This window comes from Mercenaria mercenaria, chromosome 16, assembly GCF_021730395.1.
Source record: "Mercenaria mercenaria strain notata chromosome 16, MADL_Memer_1, whole genome shotgun sequence".
Taxonomy (NCBI): Eukaryota; Metazoa; Mollusca; class Bivalvia; order Venerida; family Veneridae; genus Mercenaria; species Mercenaria mercenaria.
Window position 1 is genome coordinate 74,030,238 of NC_069376.1, and position 27,799 is coordinate 74,058,036.

Below are 27,799 nucleotides of genomic sequence, written 5' to 3' on the forward strand. Positions count from 1 at the left end.
TCCATATTCTATTTTATAGAAAATATCAAAGTTCTTTTTCAAACAAATTTTTTCTCTAAATGTTTCTTTTGTGTGTCTAACATATTTACCTAGGTACTGCAGGAAATGAAAACTGATTAACTGCTATATTTTTTAAAATATTGCAGGTTTTGGTCATTTTGACAGCTCTATAATGTAACTTTCACTTTCATTTTGCAACTTTTGTATTTTTTAAAATGTACATTGTAACACTTTCAACACCCGGAGTACCTGGAGAAGTATTTTAGACACTTGGTTCTCATAAAAGTAATGACAAATTCTTCCGAAAAAGAAGCTGGATATCCTCTACAAAATAGAACATGAACAATCAAAGTACATGTGATAAAGGACAAAATGTGCTGTTTAATAAAATATAACCTGTCGTGAAAGTTTCTTCTACTTATTATAAATAGTTTGGTATATTGTATATGATAAACCAAGGTATATGTGGTGTAAAAAACTAAAACAAAAATTCACTCGAGGGGTGGTCTCAAGACTTGACAAGAACCTTAATCTTGGAGTAGAATAATATTAAAGCACGTTAATCTCCATTTCAGACCTTAACTGAGAATTTGTTTCAACAAATTTAATCTGTTAAGAAAGTTTAAAGTTTAGAACTAGAGATTGAAATTGAAGAAAAATAAATGTTATAAATTGCTTTGATTTTATTTCATATTCTGATTTTTTTCATTAGGTAAAGTGATGTATAACCTGCAAGAAGTCAGATCCACTTAAACCAGCACAGAAACCTGAACTGCAGCAAATAAAGGTAATTGAACATTAATTTAAAAGCAGCAACAATAAATCAGGGTTTCATCTTGCTGTTTATGGGAAAATAGGTGACATTGTGATTATTTATATTCAAATGACATTGTTGTACGTTGGTTTACTTAGTGAGTGAGTTGGTTTTACGGCGAATCGACACAAAATGGTCATATTGATAAGAAGTGAACTGATTAGATTGATAAGTCTGATTAGCATGGCTATTGCTGCAGAGCACAAGACTTGTCGTACCTTCACTGGCATTTTTTGCAACCAAAATTACTATGAGAAAATACCATCTAACAAATTCTTAAAAGTTCCTACATGTGCAGACTATTTGTGTACTGTGAAATCATTTTTATTCCCGTAGGACAAATTTTCGCATTCTTCATGCTAGAACCAATGTGCAAATTTAAGACCGCGCTATTATTATTATGTCTCCCACCACACAGTGGTGTGGGAGACATATTGATTTACTCCAGTCTGTGTGTGTGTCTGTGTGTCTGTCACAAAGCTTGTCCGCACTCTTAAGTCGAACATTTCTAATCCGATTTTCACCAAACTTGAACAAAATGTGTTTAACCATGAGACCTCCGCCAAGTTCGATAACTAGCCAAATCGGTCCAGGCGTCTTGGAGTTATGGCCCTTGAATTACCAAAAATCGGCCTTTTTACTGTTGTCCGCACTCTAATTCAAACATTTCTCATCCAATCCTCACCAAACTTGAACAAAATGTGTTTGACCATGAGACCTCGGCCAAGTTCGATAACTAGCCAAATCGGTCCAGGCGTCTTGGAGTTATGGCCCTTGAATTACCAAAAATCTGCCTTTTTACTCTTGTCCGCACTCTAATTCAAACATTTCTCATCCAATCCTCACCAAACTTGAACAAAATGTGTTTGAACATGAGACCTCGGCCAAGTTAGATAACTAGCCAAATCGGTCCAGGCATTTTGGAGAAACAGCCCTTGAATTATTGAAAAATCTGCCTTTTTACTCTTGTCCGCATTCTAAGTCCATATTTCTCATCCGATCTTCACCAGACTTGAACAAAATGTGTTTGACCATGAGACCTCGGTCAAGTTCGATAACTAGCCAAATCGGCAGGGCTTCGGAAATTTGCCGGTTTGTCGGTTTTGGACCGATTTTTGACTTTTCAGACCGATTCGTGAAGTGAAAAAACGAAAAAAATCGGTCCCGTGAAAATGGGGAAAAGTATAAATTTCGGTCTGATATCTCAATACACATCACCTGCCAAGTAGGAAATTGTTGGTCGCACCTTCAGATAATCAATAAACGTGTCAATCGGTCTGATTGTCACTTTGATAATCGGTCCGTAATTAGCGCGTGACGCAATCAGTGCTCGCGCGGCACATCCTTTAATGTTTGCAGACAGCCGACTGCGGTGTATTAAACATTTTTGACTGGTTTCCTAACGTTTCTGACTGGATCCAAATCATTTCGACGGGGACCCACTTCTTTTATTTAGAATCCGACGGATGGTTTATTTCAAAAGGCTGTTTGATCACGGTAACAAACAAATGGTCGCTGCATTTAATCAAAGAGCTATAATTGTACATTATAGGTCTTAGATTTAATGAGACATCACACGGAAAACCGATAAAAATAATTTTTATAATTACTTGATTTGAAAAAAATACATGATTCATTTGTTGGGGCTCCAGTTGAAACAAATGCAGAAAATCGTCTTTGCAACACCGGAGTGGCACTGTTTATCAAATCGGTCTTTTAAAAAACGTTTCAAAATGAAATTTTGTTTACATCAGAAGAGAACATATAACTTTATAAAATGTAGTTGCTTATTGTCAATAAGTTATTGAAGTACAACGTAAGTGAAATGAAATATCCGTGGCCAACCCGCGTGACGTTTTGGTACTATACATGCGGGAAATTCGATCTCAGCGTTCAAATAACGTACACATTCGGTCCGCGGCAGAGTATTCTATAAATACTGAGGCTGTTTAGCAGAGAATATGTGTCGTGTAACTCGCTTTGACGCATTGTATTTTATAGAATTCCGTCAAAGAATGAGGAAACATCACAAAGTATCTGCCGTGTATACGGTATCGAAGTCACGTGCGTTGGCTTTTAGACTAGTTACGCACACGGTGTCAATGCCTCGTATTATCTCGGAAAAACATCGAAATTTAAACAAAGTAACGATCACACATAACACTGAATAACTGTCTTCATTGTATGGTAACGCGCGGTGACTGGTAACTCAGTTTTAATGCATGACATGCTTATTTCTTTACCCTATCACGTTTTACAAAATATGTAATATTGGGAATGCGTTGGGTGGGGTAGCGCCGATGTCAGGATTTTCGTTTCGGACCGATTGAGTTATCAAAATTTCCGGAGCCCTGCAAATCGGTCCAGGCATTTTGGAGTTACGGCCCTTGAATTACTGAAAAATCTGCCTTTTTACTCTTGTCCGCTCTCTAAGTCGAACATTTCTCATCCGAACTTCACCAAACTTGAACAAAATGTGTTTGGCCATAAGACCTTAGCTAATTTCGATAACTAGCCAAATCCGCCTAGGCTTTTTTGATTTATGGCCCTTGAATTACTGATTGGATCCACCCGTCCAGACCATCTAATTGGATCCACTCATCTAAGCCATCTAGAGACACTAGACATTTTTCATAGGGGCAGTTGTGGGAGACATGCACTTTTCTCAAAAGCATCTCTAGTTTTTTAAAAAAAAATTCATTTATAAATTGAAAATGCATGAATTAAAGCCCGTGCGAAACAGTCCTTTTTTACAATTTGCGCGAAATTTCATGCCAGCGAATTTAAATGATTTTGCAGTACTGTGAAATCATATTTTTTGCGTAGGACGAATTTTCGCATATTTCGTGCAAGGACCAATGCGCGAATTTAAGACCGCGCTATTATTTTTTCATTACTAAAATTGAAAATGTGCGAATCAAAGCCCGCGTGAAACAGTCCTTTTTCACGTTTGCGCGAAATTTCATGCCAGCGAATTTAAATGGTTTCACAGTATGTCATTAATTTTACTTAGAATATTTTACTTAATAATAGTCATGTATATAATTTTATTTCAGTTCATATTGCTTGTGTTGTAATTGTGGTTATGGATCATATCATAACTTTGTCATGTTTTTTTGTAATATTTTCTCTCATTATTGTCAATAATCATTTTTATTGTACATATTTATACAGTGGACCATATTGTAAATTGGCTCTGCCAAATATGTCATCTACTATACATAAAGTTGTTACTTATTTATCTCCGATTTGCATATTTGATACTTGGGGCTGACCAACTACATGTGAATTACTTACAGTCTTTTGGACTGAGGTTTAATGCATGGATGCCTGTGTCTGACAAGATGAAGAACCGGTAGTGTCTCTAACTAACTGTTCATCTGTAGTGTTGGTCATATTTAACGTAAAAATCAAAACAGATAGACATACTTCATTATTACATACCTAAAATTATTGAGTTTCAATGGACAACGATCGTGTAATATTTTTCCATATCATGACGTAGAACGTTTTCATATCGGACATGGAATGTTTTATTAACGTTGTAATGGAAAGAATCGCGTGACGTCCATGGCGTCCATGCGCACGTTGCGACAACAAGTTGATGTCATTTTTCGCGGGATAATATTAATACGCATCAGTTTGATTTGTTCATTGCATTTTCGGAGAAATTTTAGTCGTAGTCTTTCGTTACAGAACGATAATTTAGACACAAATCAATTATTTGACAGTGGGTATGTAATAAAAAGGTTATCAACTTTGTATGTGGATATATGCACTCGTTCTTCGCCGATAATATTGCGCTCCTAAAGTCGCACAATATTACCACTGCAGAACTCATGCATATATCCACATACAAAGTAAATAACCTATAGTTATTAACAGCATAGATGAACCAAACATTTTCATAGGTTTACAGGTGTTAATTCCTTTTGAACTGATTAGAGTTGACCTGATAGGATCTTTCACAACTAGTCAAGAGTCTTTACATCTTCACTGCAACAGACTATTACACAAAGTGGGTTGAGGCATTTCTTATTCCATCAAAGCCTCAGATGTTGTTAAGTGCTTCCAAAAGCTTTTTCTAGATGTGGTGCTGTGAACTCACTGACCAGGGAAAAGAATTTGTAAACAATGTAAGTATAGAAAACAGTGGGGGAAACTTCCTGATCAGGAAATCGGGACTTCCCCCTTTTTATACCCCCACCCATTTGGGGGGGGGCATATAGATTTGCTCTTGTCCTTCCGTCCGTCCGTCCGTCCGTCCTTCCAAAAATGTTGTGTCGCACGTAGCTCTGAAAGTATTTGATGTAGAGTCACAAAACTTTACAGGAATGTTGGTCAGCATGTGTAGTTGTGCACCTGGGGTTTCGCGTCCGGATTCATTCAGTCATGTAGAAGTTATGGCCCCTGACTTTGTAAAAATTGGTCATTTTAATGTTGTGTCGCGCGTAGCTCTGAAAGTATATGACGTAGAGTCACAAAACTTTACAGGAATGTTGGTCAGCATGTGTAGTTGTGCACCTGGGGTTTTGCGTCCGGATTCATTCAGTCATGTAGAAGTTATGGCCCCTGACTTTATAAAAATTGGTCATTTTAATGTTGTGTCGCGCCTAGCTCCAAAAGTATATGACCTAGAGTCACAAAACTTTACAGGCATGTTGGTCAGCATGTGTAGTTGTGCACCTGGGGTTTTGCGTCCGGATTCATCCAGTCATGTAGGAGTTATGGCACCTGACTTAGTAAAAAAAAATGGTCATTTTAATGTTGTGTCGCGCATAGCTCCAAAAGTATTTGACCTACAGTCACCAAAGTTTACAGGAATGTTGGTCAGCATGTGTAGTTGTGCACCTGGGGTTTCGCTTCCGGATTCATCCAGTCATGTAGGAGTTATGGCCCCTGACTTAGTAAAGAAAATGGTCATTTTATTGTTGTGTCGCGCATAGCTCCAAAAGTATTTGACCTACAGTCACCAAAGTTTACAGGAATGTTGGTCAGCATGTGCAGTTGTGCACCTGGGGTTTTGTGTCCGGATTCATCCAGTCATGTAGGAGTTATGGCCCCTGACTTAGCAAAAAATTGGTCATTTTAATGTTGTGCCGTGCATAGCTCCAAAAGTATTTGACCTAGAGTCATCAAAGTTTACAGGAATGTTGGTCAGCATGTGCAGTTGTGCACCTGGGGTTTCGCATCCGGATTCATTCAGTATTGTAGGAGTTCTGGCCCCTGACCTGGGAAAAATTGTCATTTTTGGCCCCTGACCTGGGAAAAAATTGTCATTTTAATGTCATGTAGTGGGGGCATCTGTGTCCCATGGACACATTTCTAGTTTGTTACTATATTAAGACATTTTTTCCCGTTCGGGAAACAAAATCCCAGTTTTTTAATAGGGTCAGAAAAACTGATCCTTGCTTAAGGATTTTCAAGTTACAGAAATATTGATGGTACCATTGTACAGAAGAAATGTAGTTCTAAAATTCTGCCGTTCAGAATTTGTTTTAATGTTCTTGTTATCTTTATATTGTCCTCAAAAGTTAGCACTTCTACTTAGATTTAGTGCAAAATATGCATTTCCCGAATTAGAAATGCAATTTCCCGTTTGGGAAAGGTAAATGGCTTCCAAAAGTGCTGGATATAATTTTGCTAAAATAAAGTGGAACCCATTTCATTTATTTTCTGTGAAATATTAGCTATGCCGGAAGTATTGGAATACGGAGAAACAAGTGAAATATACAAAGTCGATTGTACGTTGAAGTACGTTGATGCCATTGTATAGAATTTGCACAGATGAACAATACTCAACAACAGCAGCTTAGAAACACAAACAGAGTCTTGGTATGATGGGCAAATATAATTTATAGCAATATAACTACTGATATAAAGATCACTGTCATAACAGAATTACATACATTGCAAATGCTGTGATAAAGTTGCTATAGTTGCAGCTTATATACAATTTACCATAATTTTCTCAGGTCCGAACTGCTGTTTTTTAAATAATTGGGTGATCTTATAATCAAGTTTCCTTTTCAAATGATGTAGAAATGTAAATTTTATCTTAAAGCGATTAGTACAGGTTTTTTGCCATCACACCGAGTATTTTTCTAATGTAAGAAGTGAAATCATTATTTGCATTTTTAGAACTTAGCAGGGCCGTCGCCGGGTTCGAAAAAGTGGTCCGGCCATGGGACGTCGAAGGCGTCCCGCGAGTGCTGACAGCAGGAGAGTGGGGAGAGCAGGAGAGGGGGTTTCCCCCTCTTGTAAGGGGGGGTTTGGGGGGTCTCCCCCGAGAAAATTTTAAGATTTGGGATGCCCGTAAGTACGTTTTCCTTGCATCTTGAAAGCATTTTCCATTAAGATTTTCAGGCAATTTTATAACAGTTTTCAAGGATAACTATCCGACATTTGCCCAATGAATGTTGATGTATTTCACTTCTGAGTGTCAGCCAATACAAAAGAAAACAACTATTTCGACCCCTCTGTGAGTCTCATCAGGCGGTGGCATTAATAATGAAGGCTTTATCAAGATTCGAACTTGACAACTTGCCGTCTATGTGAGCAAACATACACACACATGACAATAAGCGAGGTCATTAGTTTCATCGTAATGCAACCATGATCTATTAGTGAACCACAAAGGCTGAAAACTTATGTTTACCGGATTTTTCTGACCAAAGGTGCGTTTCGGAAATTTAAATGTCTTAGGTTGTTTTGGAATTTCAGGTATGTCCATTTTGCAGCAATACGTTAAGCAACGAGTTAAGCATACGGTTTCAGAATTTAGAGTAGATAGAAACGAAGTTTATATTATTATGTCTCCCCAAGGAGACATATTGTTTTTGCCCTGTCCGTCCGTCCGTCCGTACGTCACACTTCATTTCCGAGCAATAACTGGAGAACCATTTGACCTAGAACCTTCAAACTTCATAGGGTTGTAGGGCTGCTGGAGTAGACGACCCCTATTGATTTTGGGGTCACTCCATCAAAGGTCAAGGTCACAGGGGCCTGAACATTGAAAACCATTTCCGATCAATAACTAGAGAACCACTTGACCCAGAATGTTGAAACTTCATAGGATGATTGGTCATGAAGAGTAGATGACCCCTATTGATTTTGGGGTCACTCCGTCAAAGGTCAAGGTCACAGGGGCCAGAACATTGAAAACCATTTCCGATCAGTAACTAGAGAACCACTTGACCCAGAATGTTGAAACTTCATAGGATGATTGGTCATGAAGAGTAGATGACCCCTATTGATTTTGGGGTCACTCCGTCAAAGGTCAAGGTCACAGGGGCCTGAACATTGAAAACCATTTCCAATCAATAACTAGAGAACCACCTGACCCAGAATGTTGAAACTTGATAGGATGATTGGTCATAAAGAGTAGATGACCCTTATTGATTATGGGATCACTCCGTCAAAGGTCAAGGTCACAGGGGCCTGAACACTGAAAACCATTTCTGATCAATAACTAGAGAAGCACTTGACCCAGAATGTTGAAACTTCATAGGATGATTGTACATGCAAAGTAGATGACCCCTATCGATTTTGGGGTCACTCCATTAAAGGTCAAGGTCATAGGGGCCTGAACATTGAAAACCATTTCTGGTCAGTAACTTGAGAACCACTTGACCCAGAATGTTGAAACTTAATAGGATGATTGGTCATAAAGAGTAGATGACCCCTAACGATTTTGGGGTCACTCTGTGAAAGGTCAAGGTCACAGGGGCCCGAACATTGAAAACCATTTCCGGTCAGTAACTTGAGAACCACTTGACCCAGAATGATGAAACTTTGTAGGATAATTGGTCATGCAGAGTAGATGACCCTAACAATTTTAGGGTCACTCTGTTAAAGGTCAAGGCCACAGGGGCCTGAACATGGAAAACCATTTCCAATCAATAACTTGAGAACCTCTCGACCCAGAATGTTGAAACTTCATAGGATGATTGTTCATGCAGAGTGAATGACCCTTATTGTTTTTGGGGTCACTTCGTTAAAGGTCAAGGTCACAGGGGCCTGAACATTAATAACCAGTTCTGATCAATAACTTGAGAACCACTTGACCCAGAATGTTGAAACTTCATAGGATGATTGAACATGCAGAGTAGATGACCCCTATTGATTTTGGGGTCAGTCTATTAAAGATCAAGGTCACAGTGGCCTGTTCATAAAAAATCATTTTTTGGAAATAACTTGAGAACCACTTGACCTACAATGTTGAAACTTGATAGGATGATTGGACATGCAGAGTAGATGACCCCTATTTATTTTGAGGTCACTTGATCAAAGGTCAAGGTCACAGGAGCCTGAACAGTGACTTGAGAACCACTAGGCCACGAGTGTTGAAATTTAGCGGGATGACTGGACATGCCAAGTAGATGATCCCTATTGCAGCGAACCATCAGTGTCTCTTTGACTTTCGCTCCTGACCCCTATTGACTTCTTGCCTATAGGACTTTGCATTGGGGGAGACACGTGCTTTTTTACAAAAGCATTTTCTAGTTTTATATAGTTGAGATGTACGTAAGCATTTTATTATGCCCCCCTTTGAAAAAGGAGGGGTATATTGTTTTGCAGATGTCTGTCGGTCGGTCGGTCGGAATGTGGACCAATCCGTTTCCGGATGATAACTCAAGAACGCTTGGGCCTAGGATCATGAAAGTTGATAGGGAGGTTGGTCATCACCAGCAGATGACCCCTATTGATTTTGAGGTCTGTATGTCAAAGGTCAAGGTCACAGTGACCCTGAATAGTAAAACTGTTTCCGGATGATAACTCAAGAACGCTTGGGCCTAGGATCATGAAAGTTGATAGGGAGGTTGGTCATCACCAGCAGATGACCCCTATTGATTTTGAGGTCTGTATGTCAAAGGTCAAGGTCAAAGTGACCCTGAAGAGTAAAACGGTTTCCGGATGATAACTCAAGAACGCTTGGGCCTAGGATCATGAAAGTTGATAGGGAGGTTGGTAATGACCAGCAGATGACCCCTATAGATTTTGAGGTCAGTATGTTAAAGGTCAAGGTCACAGTGACCCTGAACAGTAAAGCGGTTTCCGGATGATAACTCAAGAACACTTGGGCCTAGGATCATGAAAGTTGATAGGGAGGTTGGTAATGACCAGCAGATGACCCTTATTGATTTTGAGGTCAGTATGTTAAAGGTCAAGGTCACAGTGACCCTGAACAGTAAAACGGTTTCCGGATGATAACTCAAGAACACTTGGGCCTAGGATCATGAAAGTTGATAGGGAGGTTGGTAATGACCAGCAGATGACCCCTATTGATTTTAAGGTCAGTATGTTAAAGGTCAAGGTCACAGTGACCCTGAACAGTAAAACGGTTTCCGGATGATAACTCAAGAACGCTTAGGCCTAGGGTCACGAAAGTTGATAGGGAGGTTGGTAATGACCAGCAGATGACCCCTATTGATTTTGAGGTCAGTATGTCACAGGTCAAGGTCACAGTGACCAGGAACAGTAAAATGGTTTTCAGGCAATAACTCAAGAACGCTTGGGCCTAGTGTCAGGGAAATTGATAGTTAGGTTGGCCATGACCAGCAGATGACCCCTATTGATTTTGAGATCATTAGGTCAAAGGTCAAGGTTACATTGGCCAGGAACAGTTAAATGGTTTCTGATCTTCCTGTCCAAAACCATAGGGCCTAGGGCTTTGATATTTGGTATGTAGCAAAATCTAGTGGTCCTCTACCAAGATTGTTCAGATTATTTCCCTAGGGTCAAATATGGCCCCACCCCTAGGGTCACATGGTTTATATAGACTTATATAGGAAAAAACTTTGAAAAACCTCTTGTCCAAAACCACATGGCCTAGGGCTTTGATATTTTGTATATGACATCATCTAGTGGTCCTCTACTAAGATTATTCAAATTATTCCCCTAGGGTCAAATATGGCTCCGCCGTGGGGGTCACATGGTTTACATATACTTATATAGGGAAAAACTTTGAAAATCTTCTTGTCCAAACCACAAAGACTATGGCTTTGGTAATTTGTAATGTAGCATCATTTAGTGGTTCTCTACCAAGTTTGTTCAAGTTATCCCTCTCGGGTCAAATATGGCCCCGCCCCAGAGGTCATATGGTTCATATAGACTTATACAGGGAAAAACTTAGAATCTTCATGTTCATAACTTACGTCATTCAAATTTGGACCACATGTATAGTTTTGTGTGGCAAGATGAACCTTGACATGAGTTGACTTTGATCTTGACCTAGTGACCTACTTTCACTTTTCTGTACCTACAGCCTTCAAATTTGGATCACATGCATAGGTTTGTGTACTGAAAAAAACTTTGACCTTGTTATTGACCTAGTGACCTACTTTCACATTTTTGAAGGTACAGGCTTCAAATTTGGACCACATGCATAGTTTTTTGTTCCAAAATAAAATTTGATCTTGATTTTGACCTAGTGACCTACTTTCACATTTCTCAAGCTACAGCCTTCAAATTTGAACCACAAGCATAGTTTTGTGTACTGAAATGAACTTTGATCTTGAGATTGACCTAGTGACCTACTTTCACATTTCTGAAGGTACAGGCTTCAAATTTGGACCACTTGCATAGTTTTGTGTTCCGAAATGGAATTTGTGTTTACAGTGAGCAGATAATTTCTGTTCCTTGTGCAATTACTGAATGCATCAAGGGGGGCATTTCGTGTTCGACGAGCTCTTGTTTGATTTAAAGCAATTATTTAAGATTATTCAAAATAATAAGAAGAAATTAGCTTTCGGTTAGTTTTGTTTTATTATACCACGAAAAACACATTTTTTTCCAATTTTTTTAAACATACGACTATTTTTTTTTTTAATCAAATCAATTATTATAGATTATAAAAAAACGCCCTTTAGATCATACCGGATTAAAGATATATCAGATAAGCGTTTAATTATGATTAATCCAATCAAGCAGGGTCGATACTTTTGACACGAAGTGTGCCGAAGTTTTCACACCCCGCGGACAATTGTGACATATACCGCTCGTTGCGGATAATTAGCAAGGCAATATTTCGGCACTTTTAATCTAAGCAAAAGCTGAAATTTTATGCAAAAAAAAACTGGTCATGCTCGGCCAAAAAAGTGGTCCGGCTATGGCCAGACCGGCCAGACCGCCCACGACGGCCTTGCTTAGACCAGTCATTCATTTGGTATGAAAAATGAAACATAGCATTCAAAAGCCATTGACATTTCAGTCTGTTTGTGCATTGATTATTAACCTGTTTTAAACTAGAGTGCTCTGAGCTAAAAACTTAAGAAAAAAATTCTCTTAAAGTTGAAAAAAGACATAATTTTGTAAAAAAGCAAGAGTTACAAAACCTGTACAGTGGGCAAGTGTGTGAAGTTTCAATCCATTCCAACCAATGGTTATGGAGATACAAACTTACATAGGACAAGAATTGTGTCCAAAAGACACAGATGCCATGCCCCTCATACTGTCTGTATAACAAAAACTATCAGAGGGCCATAACTGCAGTAAAACATTCACAGAAAACAAGCCTTCCTTTACGGACATCTGTACATCAGATTTGTTCATCTGTGAACGTTTGATGCAAATCATGCTAATGTCATGAAAGAGGTTGGACACACAAGACTTTTCTCTTCATTCAGTATAGCAAACAAAAACATCAAAAGGCAATAACTGCAGTAAAAATAGCTTCCTTTATCTGCATATCTAGCTTGCTCATTTGTGAAAGTATGAAGCAAAATAGCAAATTAGGCTTATAGTGTGAGAGGAGTTCAACACACAAGATTTCGGGACGTAAGGTCAGCAGCAACATTAAAATCCTTCACATCAGTTTGTGGGGATATAGAAAATGTAGATCATACTATTGTTAGCTGAAATAAGAAGTCTGTTTTCTGTACGACTGTTTTTGCTATATACATGTTTTATCTTCTTGAGAAAAACAAACCATAATTTACTAGGGTCTGTTCGTATTGCCTCAAAACTTTTTATTGATTGAATTCTATTTTAAATCTGTTTTCTTCATCCAAGATTTTTTTTAAAAAGTAATTATAATTCATGAATACTAGGTGTTGATATCTGCGATGAAAAATCATTCAGGTTTGATCAAATCAAATGACATAGATATGAAACAATTGTTTCCATCTAGAATATTTGATTATTATGAATTTTGCAGATATGGCAGATGTACATGGTACTTTACGGTGTGTGGTATTGTGTACATTTTGCATTGAAACAGGTGGTCATATAAGCAAATAAAAGGGCTTAATGAGACCACAGAATTATAGAATATAATATATGCTCTGATGAAAGTAGCATTTTAATGGGATTATTTTAGTATTGGGTAAAATATTTAAGGTATTTTGTTCCAGTTGATGATGTCTAAATATATTAAACCTTTTTTTCGGTCTAGATCTCTGTCTGGTCTGGAAAAGAAGATCTTGCCCTCCTCGTTGGAAAATCAGAAGCAAAATCTGTAACAGATAACTCTAAAATAGTATCTTCCATGTACAAAGATGTGTATTTGTTATGGCAGTTCAACTTGAAAGTATATAAATGGAAGTGGAGTAAAGCTATTATTGCCTTTTTAGAGGGCATTACTTCAGAAATTAGCACTAAGCCTTGTTTATTTAACAAGTGCATTGCAATTGAACATATTTACAGTTTATGTAACTCTTACTTAGTAGCACCTTTGTCTTTTATTTCAAACCTAATTCAGTATGAAACTGCACAGAGTAAATTTGTCATTAATCTGAATGCAAAATAAGGTCCTTCTGTCAGTTATTTAACAACTGTCTCATTACATTACATTACATTTCCTAAATGTTGACTGTATAGTAGCTAATGGTTGAGTTATATAAAAGTTTGTACAATTTTGTAAAATATGGTTTATGAAGAGCAAACGCAGGTACACAGTCATGTCACTGGTGTTAGTGATACAATTCAGTTAGACTTGTACTTTATCGTAGAAATGGTTTAGAAGCTGGTGTTTAAAGATATTCTATGTCACAAGAAACCAAAATAGAGTTGGCACTGGGTATTTCTCGGTATTGTGTGACAGTTTACCATATGTGCAAATAAGCTTATACATGACAAAATGTAGTGACTCCATCCGTGGTATTGAAAGTTTATAACTAAACAGCACAACTTAAAGGGATGACACAAAATATATTTTTGAACTTGGTTGGGCTGTTTTACCTTAAGGTCACTTTGAAATGGACATGATTTTTATTAAACTTTGAACCCTATTTAAAAAGTCTTGCTGTTTTGATTATGTATAAGTCATAAAAAAGCTTTAAATTGTGCCAAACTCTGTCGTGATAATAACAAATCTTGGCAGATGCTGAAAATATTTCATTTTGGATCATTACCATATGTCAGGGAGGTCATTAAGAACAATAACATCACTTCTGCAGAGGGATACATACATTGATGTAAAAGGTGAAAAATCCAAACCAGCTGTATATACCTAGACTAGCCGCTAGACTGATAATAATATATTTCTACATTTTTCCTTTTTTTTGACAAATTTAATTTCATAGAGACAAAAGCCAGTCTATTTTAGAGATTTTCACAGAGGAATGATGTTGAAATTATCAGTCTAGTACCATCCTAAATGCTCTCAGAGGGATGATTGGCACCTATTGCTATTTGATTACCCGTGGATAATTTGGTACATCATGCTAGTGGTCAAGTGTTATGCTGCTGATCAAATCTGTTTCCTAACTGAGTTTTAATGGTGATAACTGAAGAGCCATTATCATCTACAATAAACCATTTTGCTTCTTTGAAATCTTGATCGTCCTCTTGCAAATATTTTATTATGTCTCCCCCAGGAGACATATTGTTTTTGCCCTGTCCGTCCGTCCGTCCGTCCTTCCGTCTGTCCGTCCATCCGTAGGTCACACTTCATTTCCGAGCAATAACTGGAGAACCATTTGACCTAGAACCTTCAAACTTCATAGGGTTGTAGGGCTGCTGGAGTAGACGACCCCTATTGTTTTTGGGGTCACTCCGTCAAAGGTCAAGGTCACAGGGGCCTGAACATTGAAAACCATTTCCGATCAATAACTAGAGAACCACTTGACCCAGAATGTTGAAACTTCATAGGATGATTGGTCATGAAGAGTAGATGACCCCTATTGATTTTGGGGTCACTCCGTCAAAGGTCAAGGTCACAGGGGCCTGAACATTGAAAACCATTTCCGATCAATAACTAGAGAACCACTTGACCCAGAATGTTGAAACTTCATAGGATGATTGATCATGAAGAGTAGATGACCCCTAGTGATTTTGGGCTCACTCCGTCAAAGGTCAAGGTCACAGGGGCCTGAACATTGAAAACCATTTCCGATCAATTACTAGAGAACCACTTGACCCAGAATGTTGAAACTTCATAGGATGATTGATCATGAAGAGTAGATGACCCCTATTGATTTTGGGGTCACTCCATCAAAGGTCAAGGTCACAGGGGCCAGAACATTGAAAACCATTTCCGATCAATAACTAGAGAACCACTTGACCAAGAATGTTGAAACTTCATAGGATGATTGATCATGAAGAGTGGATGACCCCTATTGATTTTGGGATCACTCCGTCAAAGGTCAAGGTCACAGGGGCCTGAACATTGAAAACCATTTCCGATCAATAACTAGAGAACCACCTGACCCAGAATGTTGAAACTTCATAGGATGATTGTACATGCAAAGTAGATGACCCCTATCGATTTTGGGGTCACTCCATTAAAGGTCAAGGTCACAGGGACCTGAACATTGAAAACCATTTCCGGTCAGTAACTTAAGAACCACTTGACCAAGAATGTTGAAACTTAATAGGATGATTGATCATAAAGAGTAGATGACCCCTAACGATTTTGGGGTCACTCTGTGAAAGGTCAAGGTCACAGGGGCCCGAAGCTTTGAAAACTATTTCCGGTCAGTAACTTGAGAACCACTTGACCCAGAATGATGAAACTTAATAGGATGATTGATCATAAAGAGTAGATGTACCCTAACGATTTTAGGGTCACTCTGTGAAAGGTCAAGGCCACAGTGGCCCGAACATTGAAAACCATTTCCGGTCAGTAACTTGAGAACCACTTGACCCAGAATGAAACTTCGTAGGATGATTGGTCATGCAGAGTAGACGTACCCTAACGATTTTAGGGTCACTCTGTTAAAGGTCAAGGCCACAGGGGCCTGAACATGGAAAACCATTTCCAATCAATAACTTGAGAACCTCTCGACCCAGAATGTTGAAACTTCATAGGATGATTGTTCATGCAGAGTAAATGACCCTTATTGTTTTTGGGGTCACTCCGTTAAAGGTCAAGGTCTCAGGGCCTGAACATTGATAACCAGTTCCGATCAATAACTTGAGAACCACTTGACCCAGAATGTTGAAACTTCATAGGATGATTGAACATGCATAGTAGATGACCCCTATTGATTTTGGGGTCAGTCTATTAAAGGTCAAGGTCACAGTGGCCTGTTCATGTAAAATCATTTTTGGAAATAACTTGAGAACCACTTGACCTACAATGTTGAAACTTAATAGGATGATTGGACATGCAGAGTAGATGACCCCTATTTTTTTGAGGTCACTTGATCAAAGGTCAAGGTCACAGGAGCCTGAACAGTGACTTGAGAACCACTAGGCCACGAGTGTTGAAATTTAGCGGGATGACTGGACATGCCAAGTAGATGATCCCTATTGCAGCCAACCATCAGTGTCTCTTTGACTTTCGCTCCTGACCCCTATTGACTTCTTGCCTATAGGACTTTGCATTGGGGGAGACATGCGCTTTTTTACAAAAGCATTTTCTAGTTATACAATAATATGTTTATTTTACTTAAAGAATTATTATAATCAGTATATTTCTGAAACTGAAGAATGGATTTTAAAAGTTTCTTACTGCATGCCATTATTAAAAGCACATTTTAAAAGATAATACTGTTGAGTTCAAGTTTATTCAAATGATAAAGAAACTGCATTGTGTAATATGTGGCAGAAAGAAGATTATGATTGCTACCTTATAAACTGTTTAAAGGTGTTTATAAAACCGAGACTTTTGTCCCATCGGAAAGCCAGTTAATAGTTTGTGTAGGAACTTTCGCAGACTTTTTGTACTAAGCAGTCTAAACTCGTGTATCTGGACAAAACTATGAGAAAGCTGTACCAAAATTGAAAGAAACGCAAGTCTCAGCAAAAATGGTTTCTATTCAGTGACAAAGCACCTTACTGCAGTCACTGCAGCACCAAACAAAAAAGAGATGATAAATGTTCTTAACAAAGATTGATAAATAACAAAAATATTTAAGGTCGATGCATTTATGGAAGGCTGGTGCACCATTCTACTTGCCAGATATCTAATGCTAATAGCTAAATACGATATTCTCTCTTTCATAATAAATACAAAATTTCAAATACATAATGTTTATTTCTGAAAGATAATGCTAATTTTCCATTGATTTTATGAAATAAGGATCATGTCTTATGAGTCTGATTTGAAGCACTTGCATGATCTACCATGTCATGCCAACATCGGACAATACATGTAATCATTCAGCTTTGTATATGGGGGGGCCGGTGCGCCATGCTAATTGCCGAATGTCTATTTTACTGCTAAATGCCAATCGGTTTATGCTAAATACCAATTATTTAATGCTAAATGCTATTATCTTAGTAAATTATTTGTCATTTAGCATTTGGTAATTAGCATGGCGCACCATCCTTCCATAGTACTAGTACTGTTTTGCCATTGCATTTGACAAGTATGACTCAATGTTTAAGATTTAGCATTTGGCATTAAATATTTTGCATTTGGCATGTGGCATTTTTCAAATGAAAGGACGGAGGTATAAAGATAACATCCTAATGCTAAATATTTTGTGCCGAAAATCAAATGCTTACTTGTTAGTGGGTGTTAAGCATTTTGAAGTTAAAATTGAACAAGCCTTCCATGAAACTATACTTTTATCAACTAATAGCAAAAAGACCTGCGATAAATTGAACAAATGCATGTACATTATAAGAGATAAGTAGAGTTTCCTTTTCAGCACCATAAACATTTTGAAACCAAATGTCTCTATTTAAATTGTTAACATATATTTTTACATATCAATTAATTTTTCCTTTTAAAAACATTTAGCTCTGCTAATCTTTACCAAAGATTATACAGGTCTTTCTTGATTTGTAAAGAAGTACATAACTATTTGGAGTTAACTGAAGAATATAGTATGCAACGTGCGAAATTTGCACAAATAAGAAACTTTCAAGAATTATAAGCTTAAATGTATTTCTAACTATGAGACTTTTACCAATTTTGATGAACAAAATGTGCTTTTATGTATTTACATACAGATTTTTAAAGCTAAAAACTCCTCCAATTAATGTGACACCTGCATTAGATTAAGAAAAGCCATATACCTTCTAACTAACAGAATACAGGATAAGAAGAAATGAAAACATTCTGACCAAATATTCTCAGAGCAAGATTGTAGATTTATGTGTCTGTACTTACGTTTCACTGTCCTTCAAATACAACACTTTAATATGCATTCATTCAGCCCTGAGCCTGGATATTCATTTTTGCACCAAGAGGTGATACCACTATATTATATGTACATTCCGTCTTTTAACATACAAATATCGCAAATGGGTGGTTTTCAAAATAATGAAGCTTTTTCTTTTCTCTCACCTTACTTTAATTCAGTTTAGCTTTAGAATGCATTTTGGGGCAAATTATATCCAAATCAATGTAGTCAATAAATGTGTGCAATTTCAGCTTAATGAATCAAACAGTTTTAAAGTTATATTAAATTATATAGCTAATTTTGTCCCCTGTGCACCCAAAAAAGTGTGACATTTTACATGAAGTATAGTTTTCAACTGTGGCTTACTTTTTAAAACCATGCTTTATTGTAACAGCTTTGGCTTTTTCGTGTAACTTAAACTCTGCACATTTAAATAAAATACTTCTTTTCATTACCTACATCTTATTGTTACCAATATTTCACATCTTGTGATGGTACCCCCTTCACAAAAAATAGTGAAAAAAATACTAAATTTAAATGTTGAACACTACAATTTCATAACCCTATTACTTTTCTAAAGTCTTAATGTTTTTCTAAGATCCTTATCCCTTCAGCTGTGAAGACACAGTATGATTTTTTTCTTTAATAAATCAACTTTCTCAGAAACTTGCTGGATGTCTATACACCTAAAAATGTCCCCTGTGCACCTTTTCAGTTGTTAAGTGTCAGATTTCTTATATTCTTTAAATAAAATGGGATTTTACTTTATTTTCCTTGAAAGGGAGTTACAACAGATACAAAAGCAGCATTCAACTTCACATATTACTGACTGTTAAACATTCACAGAGCCAAAAGTGATGTCCCCTGTGCACCCTTTTTTGACATATATCAATTTTCATAGCATTACTGTAATTTGTGGTGGCAGTTCTATATTCTTAACAGTGTGAAAGCAAAATTTAGGCATTACTTGATAATTTAGCATTATATAAGAAACCCTGGACAATTTAAAATTCATTGTTTGCATTTATTTCTGAAGTTGCCAATTTTCAAGTTTAAAAGTGGATACATCAATTTTATTGCTTCTTAAGCTCTTTAAATTTACCTAAATATCTAATGTTCACTAGTAAATATTGTGTAGTTAAAAGAATTTTACTTACCATGAACATATTCTATGAATAAATATTTTGATACAATTTGTCCCCTGTGCACCCTTTTTAGTAACATTATAAAGTATGTATGAATTTTACTATTCCATTTTATCATGCATGGCATTTCGTCATTTGTCTACTATGAATAAGCATTGCATGTAAACTAAATGATTTCAGTGTATTAGTTATGTATAAAGTCACTTATTTTTTCTTTTAAAGCATTACATTCAGTTGAATTTTCATGTTTTGTAGTGAAAATTTTCAATTTTGTAGTTATTTTGTGGAATAAATCAATTTTTTAATAGGATTTGACTAAAGTTGATCACCATTAGTCTTTTTATGAATAGAAAACTAATAATGGATAAATATTACACTGATTTTTAGTATGTGTCCCCTGTGCATCTGTACAATAACTCAATTTTGAGTTGACAATTCTAGAAATTAGAATTACTGGACATTCTTGAAATTTGGCATGTGGTTTATAAACATGCAAAGTGAGAGAAAAAAATAGGTTTAATAATTATATGTTAGTTATTTTGCATTTAGCAACAATTTTTCTAGGTAAAGTTTTATTTTCATGTCAGATTTGTGCAGAAATTGTGATTTTAAAAACCAGTGTCCACAAACATTTGAGTAAATAAGTTTCAAACCATACACATACACCCATTACTTATCATTTATGTTGAAAAAATTACTGTTATACATAATTCCTTGTCATAAAACACTGCAACATTTATCACCCATCTTACGGGAAATTCACTGAACTTTCGAATTAAAGGCTGAAATATTTTCTTATTGGCATTTCTCAACACTTTCCGAGAGTTATTTCCTTTAAATCTGAAGTATTTGCTATCATAAAAAATAGGTGACCACCCTAACAAATAAGTTTGAATTTTCAACCCCTATGTCACACTTTTGCTTCATTATTTTGAAAACCACCCAAATGCTAACTTTTCCGCTAGCAGTTCGGGGTGGGGGCACCTGTTCTACTCCTTTTCTGTTCAATTACAGCTTAATTCCATATGTCCATTTTATGACAAGCCATAGGAATTGTGTATCTTTCAGATTTTCCAATCTAACTTCAAGTACCAAGTACAGAGAAATGAAATTCATTTCTGATAAAATTTCAACTCAGCTCACCCCTGCAGTTGTAAACCCCTGCTACCAGATGGTATGAATGAGTTACATAAATATGTGGCAGTAAACCACTGATCTCAGTTAGGCTGTGGTCAGTTCTTGACATTGATTGATAACAAACCTAAAATCAGGTTTGTGAATTTTCGGATTGTACTAGACTATGATATTGGACATAGAATATAGACTGGCTCAGTTCACTACATTTAGTCATAAAAATGTAAAAAATATATATCATAGTCTAGGAGCTAGTCTATTGGACATAGAATATAGACTGGCTCAGTTCACTACATTTAGTCATAAAAATGTAAAAAATATATATCATAGTCTAGGAGCTAGTCTAGTATATACCGTACATGAAGTGTTAAGTATGCAACCTAATGATCATTATCAAACCTATTTGGATACAAAAACTAATTAGTTTTAAAATGAATTTTTTTATATGGAGACAGTTTTTAAGGAAGAAAGGTTATCTGTAACAACCAAAAGGGAACAGATAGCACAAGCCAGTTACACGACATTAATTTGATTCTGGTTTCATATCTCATAACAGTTAATCTTGACAATGTAATATCATCAGGTAATATGGCAGAGGTCCTGTGTATGTACCATCCACTGAAAGACTAACTCAAGAGAGCATAAATAACCAGTCTAATGAAGCAATTTACAAATTAATTGAGAGTTGTTTGTACAGGCAAAAGAATTAAGATATGCAACAGTGATGAATGGGAAATCAAGAGTAAAACAGTAAACTGCTACATTTCCAAATCAGGAAGTTGCATTTCTAATTCGGGAAATGCAGGCTTTTGAGCAAATATGCTTATTTCGGATGACAAATAAAAAATAACAAGACCATTTAGAAAAATTCTGAACAGTAGAATTATAGAACAACATTTCTTGTGTACACTGATATTATCATTATCTCTGTAACTTGAATATCATTATGCACTGATCAATTTTTCTGACCCTATTAAAAAGCAGCAATTTTGTTTCCCGAACAAGAAAAATAGTCTTAATATAGTAACAAAAAAGGGGAAGTCCCGATTTCCCGATCGGGAAGTTCCCTCCACTGGAAAAGGCAGTCATAGATCAGTCATGAATAAATTATTGTTACTATTAGGAAAAGAAGTGTACACAAAAATTTAAATGTGAAATGTTGTCAGAGACTAGGACATTTTTAATAAGTTTTGTGCAGACTATTGTAAAATGTAGTATGTGTGTAGCTTGAACAATGGCTTACTTCGGGCTTGAAAAGTAGTTGTTATACACATTTCATAAGATGGGACGCATTATGGAAACATCAGTGGTAAGGTGACGTCTGTAAAAAAGTTGTATAATTATCTATTAGTGGAACAGTTTTCACTGGGTTATCACTTATTATCCTAATTGCTTTGGGCATAATATCTCACTTAGGTTCAATAACCAGCCAGATTGATTTAATGAATTATGCCCCTTTTTGCTTAGGATATCCTTATATAGTGTTTTGATACATTTTATCTTTACCTCTCTTATTACTTTAAGTTGATATTTTTGACATAGGCTCAGGCTATTGTGCAATATCTTTATCCACAATTGGAGTCATTAAATACTCCATTGACAGCTCTAGTTTCCTCAGATGTGCCCAGTTTCACTATCCAGCATCCAAATAGTTGAGCGCACTGTCTCCTGTGACAGCTCTTGTTTTTAAGCCCCCGCCACAAGTGGTGGGGGGTTATAGAAATGGTCTGAATCTGTCCATCCTTCTGTAACACTATGTGTTCCCTCTGTATCTCCAAAACCCCTTGAAGGATTTTCATGAAACTTGGGTCAAATGATCACCTTATCAAGACGATGCACAGAACTCGTGTCGGCCATGTTGGTTCAAGGTCAAGTTCACAATTAGGGGTCAAAGATTTGAGCTCAGTATTTCCTAAACCCCCTTAAAAGGTTTTTTAATTCATGAATGTCATCATCATGGAATATAAAATATACTTAACAACCTCAGTGCTTCCACTCAATACCATCAACCCTTTCACTATCTATAACAATGGTGAGGGATATAGCTGTCTTTCTGACTGCCTTGTTAATTTCAATGTCAGATATTACCTAATACATGTAAATAATAAGCCAAATGTATACCAGTGATAAACCTGATGCATGGTTTAATGCAGTGGCAAAACCGCCTCGGTAGCCTAGTGTTAGAGCATCGGCTTTGAGTGCGGGAGGTCATGGGTTCGATCCCCGGTCGCGTCATACCAAAGACATAAAAAATGGTACTAGCAGCTTCCTCACTTGGCGCTCAGCATTAAGGGGATAGTGCTAGGACTGGTCAGCCCGGTGTCAGTATAATGTGACTGGGCGGGGTATCCTGTCACGCGTCTACAGCGTGATATTCCAGTGAGGCAGCACTATAAAGTTGAGCATTGTGCTCACTGCTACAAGTAGACAATGTCGTTTATATGACTGAAAAATTGTTGAAAAAGGCGTTAAACTGGAATACACGCACACAGTGCTGTGCCATCAGTGTAGTGCTCACTTGATACACTTTCAAGGCGTAAAACTATCCTTGTATAGAAGAAAATACCATGCTTGAAGACCGAGCATACTTCTCACCGACACTGAAAATAATGAAGGTAAAACTGACTTAAGGGACATAATTTCTTTACTCTTTATTTACATTTTTCAAGTATGCAAGATTAAAAATTGTAGTAACAATGGATTTCGAAGAATTGAAATGACATACATTTAGAACAGATTTTATATTCCATTGACCTGTCAAAGCATCTTACTAAGCAATCTGTGTTTGTATTTTAGGTGCAGTTTAGAAAGTACAGATACATTGTATACTTAATGCCTGTAGATGTCAGCAACAATCATTTGGTACTTTAAGTAGCAAGTGTGAGAGACAGAACCATAACGTTTTCCATGAATGGAAGTAATGGAGACATGTCCATTGACCTGTGAAGGTATACGTAAATTATGACAGTTTGGCAACAAACAACCAAACCTATGTCATTCCTGTATGCTTCAATCATCTGTATCAGATTCCGTATTGAAAATGACAGGTGAGATAAGATAGTTTATTGGAGTCTCATTTCCCAAGATATACATGTATATACTATATATTATTAATATTAACATAAGATTTATCAAAGTCAAAAGGATAAAAAAAAAAAATAGAAAAAAAGCATTCCACGAACAGTTGTAAATGTGATATTAAGTGAATCAGGAATGATATACAGTGCAACCTCTCCAGAGCGGCCCTCTCTACAGCAAAACCTCTCCACAACAGCATCATCAAATTTTCCCATAGCGGAAATTTACTATCAATTTAACCTCTATAGAGCAACAACCTCTCAACAGAGGTCAATATTTGCATTTCCCAAAGGGTGTTGCTCTGCAGAGGTTGCACTGTATGTCAGAAGCAGGTAATGAAATGTACAGAGAAAATTGACGTGTGATGATTTATTTACCTTTAGCCTGCTGGCGGCAAGTGATTCTGCCTTTGCGACCATTGCAGACCAAGATGCTTAGGCTGATCATAGTCTAAACTGTACGCTCTTCAGTTAGTAAATTTCCAGTGAACACCCCTTCGAATAAAAAATGGTATTGTCCTAACTGAATGATGGACCAGTCCAATTTAGAAATTTAGCAGGGTAAGGGTTAACTTATGTTATTATACCTCAATAATACTTAATGCAAAAAATCCATAGACCAGCAGGGATTTTTTTAATACATTTACAACAAGGAGAAGCTGATAAAAAAACAATTGCAAGAAAAAAATCTTCTTTCAGATTTAATCCTGTTAACCTGAGCTAATCCTGTTAACCTGAGCTAGCACCTTGGGTCTTTTTAGCTCACCTGAGCCAAAGACTCATGGTGAGCTTCTGTGACTGCTCAATGTCCGTCCTGCGTTGTGTGTCGTGCATCCGTCAACATTTTATAAAAAAATCTTCTTCTTGAAAACGACTGGGCAGAATTACACCAAACTTCACAGGAATGATCATTGGGTGGTCCCCTTTCAAAACTATTCAAAAACTCTGGTTGCCATGGCAACCGAAAGGAAAAACCTTAATAATCTTCTTGTCAAAAAACGCAATGGGTAGAGCGTTGATATTTGGCATATGACATCATCTTATGGTCCTCTATCAAGATTGTTCAAATTGTACCCCTAGGGTGAAAAGAGGCCCGCCCTGGGGTCACAAGATTTACATAGACATACATAGGAAAAATCTTTAAAAATCTTCTTGTCTAAAACCACAAGACCTAGGCCTTTGATATTTTGTATGTGGCATTGCCTTGTGGTCCTCTACCAAAATCGTTCAAATTATGCCCCTTGGATGAAAAGAGGCCCTGCCCCAGGGGGTCTCCAATTTACGTAGACTTATATAGGAAAAAAACTTTAAAAATCTTCTTGCCCAAAACTGCAAGGCCTATGCTTTTGATATTTGGTATGTTGCCTTTCCTAGTATTTCTCTACCAAAATTATTCTAATTATGTCCCTGGGGTGAAAAGAGGATCTGCTTTAGGGATATCAAGTTTATTATAGACTTATATAGGGGAAAAAAAATAAAGATATTCTTGTCTGAAAGTTCAAGGCCTAGGCCTTTGATATTTGGTATGTAGCATTGCCAGGTGGATCTCTAACAAGTTTGTTTAAATTATGCCCCTGGAGTGAAAAGAGGCCCTGTCCTGGGGGTCACTTGTTAAAATTATGAGTTATACAGGAAAAAAGATACTTAAAAATTTTCAGATCATATTTCCTAGACTGTTTAATTATAATTACCTGATGACCCCATGTGATCAGGGATCATTTTACTGTGACCTTGACCTACTGACCTACTTTCTTGTTGTTTAAGACAAGCCTTGAAATTTGGATGACATGTTCAGTTTTGCACAAACTGACTTTCAGTTACCATGAATGTAACCTACTGACCTACCTTCTTTATATTTTAGCATTAGTTTGACATTTGAAACATGTGTCTCATATACCTCAGGTGAACGATCCAGGGTCTTCATGACCCTCTTGTTTACTTATGTTGACAGTATCCCATATCTCCCTTGCAGGTCTGTATTTTTAGCTCACCTGAATACAAAGTGCTCAGGTTGAACTATTGTGATTGCTCACTGTCTGGCATCGTTCTGTGCATCCGTCTGCTGTCTGGCGTCCATCCACACTTTCCTTAAACAACATCTCCCCCTAAACCACCAAGCAAATTGTGATGAAACTTCACACTGAGGGATGTTCCTTGGATGGTCTTCTTTAAAAATTATTTAAAGAATTGAATTCCATACAGAACCATGGCAACCGAAAGGAAAATCTGTAAAATTATTCTTGTCCAAACCAACAGGTCCTAGCACTTTTATATTTGTTATGTAGAATCATCAAGTGGTCCTCAACCAAGTTGTTCAAGTTATCCCCCTAGGGTCAACTATTGCCCTGCCCCAGGGGTCACATGGTTTATATAGACTTTTATAGAGCAAAACTTTGAAACTTTTCTTGGTCAAAACCACAGGGCATGTTGCTTTGATATTTTGTATGCAGCATCATCTAGTGATTCTCTACCAAGATTGTTCAAATTATCCCCCTGGGGTCAAATATGGATGGCCCTGCTCTAGGGACACATGGTTTAAATAGACCAGTACAGGGAAAAATCTTTAAAAAATCTTGTCTTAACCCATAAGGCCTAGAGCTTAGATATTTAGTATCTGTTATGCTCTAGTGGTTCTCTACCAAGATTGTTCAAATCATGAGCCTGGTGTCAGTATAAGCTACACTCGGATGCTCCCTTGTTTTACATAGATTTATTTGTTTTTGAAGCAGTGGCAAAGAAATTTGGATCACAAGCATAATGTTTGATACAAATTTCAATATTCATTTTGAATGACCTGCTGACCTTCTTTCCTGTTTTTGAAGCTACAGCAAAGAAATTTGTACCACCAGTTTGATTTTTTAATCAGATTTCAGTAGTTATCTTAAATAATCTTTACCATGACCCATTCACCAAGTATTTGTTAGTGAAGTTTTAGCCAATAAAAATTGTTTAAGCAAGCAATTAAGCTCAGGTGAGCGATATAGGGCCATCATGGCCCTCTTGTTACATACATGTATTATTACATAAGAAGCCATGTAATACTATGCTGAGCAAAATAGGAACTGATAATAAATGGTTGGTTAAAGTGGTCATTTACTTATACAATTTGACTTTAATCAGTGATGAATTTTGCTTTGTTACAGACAGCACATGCAGATCAGAGATTCACACACTGAAAGAGATGAAGAATTTTAGCCATGGACTGCAGTACGCACTGATGGGAACAGACAGGCAGTTGGCTCCTGTGGAATATTTGTCCTTACAGTATGTTTAATCCTTACCCTGCTAAATTTCTATAATGAACCTGTCTTTCTTTCAGTTTGAACTCTAGTAGTCTACCATTAACAGTTAAAAGGAGTGTTTACCAAAATAATACTGGCTGAATGGCACATGGATGTTCAGGCTGATCATGACCTACACTGGCCACAAAGGCAGTTTCAGTCGTGTCCAGCATGATAAGGGTTAACTTGGCGTAAATACCATAAAGAGACGGTTTGCCATGCACAAGACCCACACACACCTAGCTCCAAGATCAAGGTCAGACTTAGAAGTCAAAGGTCAACAGGGTCTGTTTCGTGTCGGGTTCATAACTCTGCCATTCATCGAGGGATTTGAGTTTAATCAGCGAAAATATTCCTTTTTAAGAGACAACATGTCATGGGCAAGATTCTGACCTCTAGCTCTAAGGTCAAGGTCATGCAGAGGTCAAAGGTTAACATGGTATGTTTCTTGCTCAGTCCATTCATCTGCCATCAGTGAAGGGACTTTAGAATTAATTGGCATAAAATTAATAAATGCTCTTGGGCATTTCTCACTAATAGTGGCAGCTATAATTGTTCTTAAATTGTATTCTTTATGAATATTACATCAAGTGAAAGCCTGTAAATAATATTGTAAAGAGTTCTACAATGTTAATTTGTGAACAGTTCATTTATTGATGTTAAGCAAAATGTTTTGAAATGAATTGTACATTACAGGATATAAATATATTGCTAATAAGATGACTTAGTAACCTCTTCAGTTTTAAGTACTCATCTCTAAAATACTATTACAAAATTTCTTTCCAGGATTATCTGACATACTTTTTGACTGGAGACAGAAATAGTGACTTAA

At 36.9% G+C, this 27,799-nt stretch overlaps 1 long non-coding RNA gene across 1 annotated transcript; it reads left to right on the top strand.

Annotated features, from left to right (window-relative positions):
* Positions 1 to 437: 437 nt before the first annotated feature.
* On the top strand, positions 438 to 27,796 carry LOC128549800 (uncharacterized). The gene is made up of 6 exons (XR_008367960.1): positions 438 to 787; positions 4,734 to 4,950; positions 23,406 to 23,656; positions 24,071 to 24,247; positions 26,830 to 26,950; positions 27,754 to 27,796. It is a non-coding gene; the product is annotated as an uncharacterized LOC128549800 (long non-coding RNA).
* The last annotated feature ends 3 nt before the right edge of the window (positions 27,797 to 27,799 follow it).